Raw genomic sequence first — 5,817 nt, forward strand, 5'->3', positions numbered from 1 at the left:
CTCGCCTACTCCAGCAGGGACGACATCAAATGCGAGCTTTTAAATCGGTTTCCTCTCTCTCTCTCTCTCTTTCTCTCTCTCTCTCTGACACGTGATATTTTATAATTGAACACTTTCTCTCCAGTTTGATGTGCACTTGGGAGGATCTCTTTTTTGTATGTATCTGATCTCAAGTTATCCTAAACTTGCGCATCTACTTCAGACAAGTCATGGCAACAATCAGTGGGGATGAAAGTGGTTTTACATTTTAATCTACGTCCAGTGGAACATGATATGACCATTTATTAATCAAATATGCTGTTTAGGAAATCTTGACGTAAACTTTATAACGTATCGGCGCGTGCGCAGAGTTCTCCATGTGGAGAGCAGAATAAAAAGACAGATTGGCAGATTGGCACTTGGATTTAACATTTTACCTTCAGCTTCATATTAGTGCTTGAATTTCACGTCCAACAAAACTTTTTAAATGTTTTAATTTGGACTTTATCTGTTTCTTCTCTGTACTAAACAGATTGAATTACGGTTTTCTAAGAAGCCATGAAAGCATTGTGTTCCATGTGTAATTCAATTCTACAGCAGCTTTAGCCAGGGGCAATGATTTTTATTAGATATGGTTGATCAGTTCATCCCATTAGAGTCAATGAATGTCCTCTTTGCTCTCCAGTGCTTGTTTTATAAAACCCTAATAGGGCTGGTTTTGGGCGTTTTGTTTGTGAAGATTGAATAACTCCAATGATGGTAAAGCAAAGGACCAGGTAACAAGGACGGATAATGTGTTATTACTGTTGTTCTCTCCTCAATTAGTTCTATTCTTTTGCACTTTGTTTTGTATTGCCAGGTATCTCTAGTCAAGAATGACCAAATGTGTTGTGTTAGCATCATGATAGTGTTTGGAGGTGAGTGTATTTCTCAACATGTTGTACATTCAACAACTGGGTTTCTTCAAATAGTGAAGGCACAATGAATGTTTGATGGAAACTGTCCCTCGGACGTACAGATGTAAAGCAGGTGCACGCTGAGAATAGATAACTAATAAGAACTGAAGCAGTTTTACAGCACTGCTAAAGGCAACATGATATCATCCTTCACCTGTTACCTCGATCATCCTGGATTCCATGCACACACAATTGTTGAGACCTCTCTCCTCTCTCTTAAGGTCTGGGCTCTCCCATGTTGACCTGAGGATGAGAAGCTAATGAAACAAGACGCAGCCTCTCAGCAGTCACAGCATGACCCTCAGGATTTAACCTGCTCATTTGGTGAGGGTCACAGCAAAGATCCCTGTTGTTCCTTTTTGTCCGTTTGCCTCTGCGCTTACTGGTGCATGCATGCACTGATACTTCTTTACAGTACCTAGTAAACCTTACCCACCCACACACACACACACACACACACACACACACACACACACACACACACACACATCATCCCGACCTTTCACCCACCTTCTCTAAATATTTATAGGCCCCCGCAGTTTCAGTCTCAGTGGTGCAAACGACTGTAACTCTGTCTGCCCTACATCATACAATGTGCCTTAACTCCATAGTACACATGAGAATGACTTAGACTATTTATTAGATCAGTTAAACAACTTAACTGAGACTTTCCAGATCAGACTTTTTACACAGAAGACATTTTGACATGCCACAGTAAACAATACAATGATTTCATTCAGCTGCTTTGATTTCAGTTTGCTGGTATCGTGCATGCTTGCTCTCTGTCACTTTGACTGAGACTCTTGACCAAAACGGAGCCTTTGAGCTTTTTCTCCTGTGCCAAGTTAAAATGTCTGAAAAAGGCCGGTTGTTCTGATGCCGGTTGTTTTACGCTTTGGACAGTAACTGTTAGCCAGGCTGTTAGCCATGTTGTTAGCGATATAAGAACCAGTAGATCAGGGGTGTCAAACATGTGGCCCGCCAGAGGGTCCGATCCTGCCGGCAGGATGACTTTGCAAAGTGTAAAAATGAGTTGTTTTGATCATAAAGTAAAATACTGTTCTAGATACCTGTGACTACATGTGTTGTGCCTTTGTAGATACACTGTGATCAGTAAGTTGTAACACACATGTGTAAATGATAAACTGATAATATTGTTAAAATTGCAACTTTTTTTCTTAAGAAATTTCAGGTTGTTGATAATGTTTAGTAAAAGATAACATTTGAACATTTTCAGAATGTACTTTCTTGCACTAAAACGAAGGGAACATGTGTAGTTGTGGTTATTTATATGTTATCATGCTGTGATGTTACTGCTCCGGCCCACTTGAGATCAGATTGTGCTGCATGTGGCCCCTGAACTAACATGAGTTTGACACCCCTGCAGTAGATTGAGCTTCTTGTTCATATGAAAATCAACTCACGTAAAGTTTGTTATCAGCGTCTTTGTTTGAGCAGTTTATTTGGAAACAGATGCCGTTATATATAAACTTAAAGTACCAGGTTATTACCACAAGGTAATCAGGTCATGGTAATAGCATTGAGTGGACGTTTCTTCTGCACCCCATTAAAACTCTGCTTTAAAATTTCCCAGGCCTCACAAAAGGAGGAGTGTCAGTAAGCCTCTCTCTCTCTCTGAGCTTTACAAGTATCTGCAAAGATTTAAGCACCTCAGCAATGTTAAGTCGTATTCCCTACATGCTGTATACACTCAGTGAGAAGAAAGCAATGTGAGTCAGATGTCCAGTCACAGAGGGCAACATCTCTCAGCAGCACACAGCACATCTGGGAAACGTGTTATAACTTTACCAACAAAAGGTGCAGGCCGGTAACGCCAGTTCACTAGCAGCATCTCGTCTTGTGCTTCTGCAAAAAAAAAAAAAAAAATCAGTAAGAATGTGGTGCCATTGTCTTCAAAATGCTTAAAATAATAATCCGTTTCTTTGGCGGTCTCCTTCATCTTTATATCAAAGAGTTTTATCTTTCAGTCGGTCACACCCCTTCAATCTCCACAAACACAATATGGGGCACACACAAGTGGAGGTTAAGCAGTGGGCAGTAATTAGGAGGCACTAAAAGGGAGAAATGACAGCAGGAGGATTAGCTGTGTTCACAAGTCTTACAGTAAGATTCCGACTAAACTCACATTTCCCATAAGAAATATTTATTTTTATTTCCATACTGACATTTCTAACGTTCTCTTATGTAATTGTTGCATAAGACATGTTGTTGCACGGAGTCACGTCATACTTTCTGTCACTTGGCTCCCAGAAATAAAAAGAGAAACATTGGTAGCAGTGATTGAACTTGTTTGTTCCTCTTCTCACATATGGGTTTGAGTTTGTTTGGAGACAGATAAACACTTCCCCACCACAGTTGGCGTGTCTATTCCACAACCTTACGATGACCCATCCTCGACTATTACACAGGAAAAGTTGTTGCCTGTCGCCCAAAAAAGACATCTGGAAAAGAATCTAACGCAGAGATGTGAAACAAAACAGACTTGGGCTGCAGATACTGGCGTTACATACGACTCCTCAAACCTTGCCCTCACCGGGACCTCCACTGTTCCTATAAAGCATCACACAGGAAATGATGAACAATCACTTTCCTGAGAGAATAATAGGAGTGAATAAGTCAACAAGGTGTCATCTGGTGTGATAAGGAAACGTAACAATGAGGTTTGTAGGAACTCCCTGAAGGACTGAAGGAGACAGCTTGCCAGGTTCAGGACCGCTGCAGGAGTCAGTGGTTCTGCACGATATGTGTGTTTGTAAGTACAAGACTTACGTCACAAAAGTGTTGCTCTGCACACCATGCCAGCTTCTCTAAGCTAGCAGCCTTCAGCGTACAACAAACTTGTTGCACTGAGTGGACTGAATAAAGAAAAGCTACTAAAATAAAGACACATTTGTACAAGACGTCTATAATATGTCCACTCATAATACACTCATGAAGAACAAGGCATCTTGGGTTTGAATAACTCTTGTTCATTATCCATCAAAGGTTGTTTCAGTGGTGTGTGAGGATTAGGAGAGAACACCTTTAACTATACTTGACATTTCCTCGCCCTATCCAGCGTTTACAGTTTGTTCGCTCACTCGGTGATTGGAGCCAGAAACTAACCTCTGACCTGCGGTGCCATTTTAATGTACACTGTGCTGAATGTTTGAAGCCATGCATCCATGTTCGTCATGCGGGACAGAGGAATGTATACACAAAAACAGGTATCCTGTTGTTTTAGGCAGGAAGGTCCGTTCCATAGAAACATAAAGCCAAAAATAATGTCTTCCTCTTATATAACAATCCTAAAATGTCTTGAATGAGGAGGAGAACCAGTCTGTTGTGTTGCAGGCATGCAGCTTAAACTTGCATTTGGGTGAAGTCTGCATATTCTGTATTCATAGAGATGTAAAAACAGTGGATAGGAGCATTACTTTAATAATACATACTTCATTTACCCTCAAAGTGTAAAGGAATAAGTGTCTGACTGGTTCTGAACTTGTGGAGTAGACTGGACTCATTGGGCTTGAGAAAGCTGGGCTACCTGCCTCAATTGAGGAACACAGTAATGTCACATCTATTAAATATCGAGGCCTGTCGGTTCTGACCTTTCATTCCAGCCTGGCACAGTGAGTCCCCCATCCTTATGAGGCCTGTGTCCAGCTTGTGTCCATATACAGAGGCTGCTCACTCACTCAGGTCCCGAGGAGACCAAATTGCATTACCAACACATATCTCTCACAATCTACTGCGACAGGATTACCCCCCAAGCAGGGCTGAAATGGATACAGCAATATACAACAGCCATGCAGAGGAGAGGAGGGAGGATGGAGGGGTGCGGGAAGAGCGGGAGCTGCTGCGGGTAGGGATGGAGTCACAGTGTTGCAAGCGCGGCAACAATGTCAATTAATTTATTCCATGCCATCTCATCAATTTTGATTAAAATGAAATGAGCCTCTGTACGTTTGAAAAGGTTAAAACAAATTGAAGATGGAAATCACAGCTGGTAATCACAGTTTGTCAAACAGCGGGCTTTTAATGAAGCAACCTGGTCTCCATCATTCATTTCAGCCTCATGTGCGCATATGGAGCAGGACTGTGCATTGCTTGTGTGTGTGTGTGTGTGTGTGTGTGTGTGTGTGTGTGTGTGTGTGTGTGTGTGTGTGAGCACAGGTTATGGTATATTAGGTATGTATTAACATCATGGAATTTTTACAGAATAGACAAGCACTTATGATAACAATCACACATCACATTGATTTCGGAAGTCTCATACAGTATGTCCATACGGTGTTTCTTTAATGATAACATGTTTAATTAGCGCTCAAATACTCTTCTACCCACCCCACAATGAAAACACGTCGGGTCCCACACCGGCCAAATGAAGAAATGATAGCACATAAGTGCGAGTAATTGTTTTCTTTAAGATATTTCTGAGGTTTCATGTGCATTGAACATTAAAAACACATGTTTAAGATGAAAGATTTACTTTTATTTTGGTTGCTGAAGGTATAAAGGTGAAACCAGAGGGAATTCCTATCATGCCATATCTTCTTTTTCAGATTAAATGTAACATTTGCACACCCACACACACACACACACACACACACACACACTATAACTCTTACCAATACATAGCGCACCATAAATATTATTCTAACTTACACCTCAGTGTGGTCTAGTTCAGGCCAACATAACAAAAGGGTTAAAACTCAAAGCTGTTCTCAGGAGCAGAACAACACAGTCAGTGTGGAAGGTCACTACTGCCACCTGCTGGGGGTTTGCAGAACAGCAGTTCATCCGGAGCCGCCTCATTATAAACAAAGTCTACGGAAGTTATTACAAGTTCCCTCAGTGGTGAAAATAAAAACAGACAAGA

Source organism: Cottoperca gobio, chromosome 3 (assembly GCF_900634415.1).
Source record: "Cottoperca gobio chromosome 3, fCotGob3.1, whole genome shotgun sequence".
Lineage (NCBI taxonomy): Eukaryota > Metazoa > Chordata > Actinopteri > Perciformes > Bovichtidae > Cottoperca > Cottoperca gobio.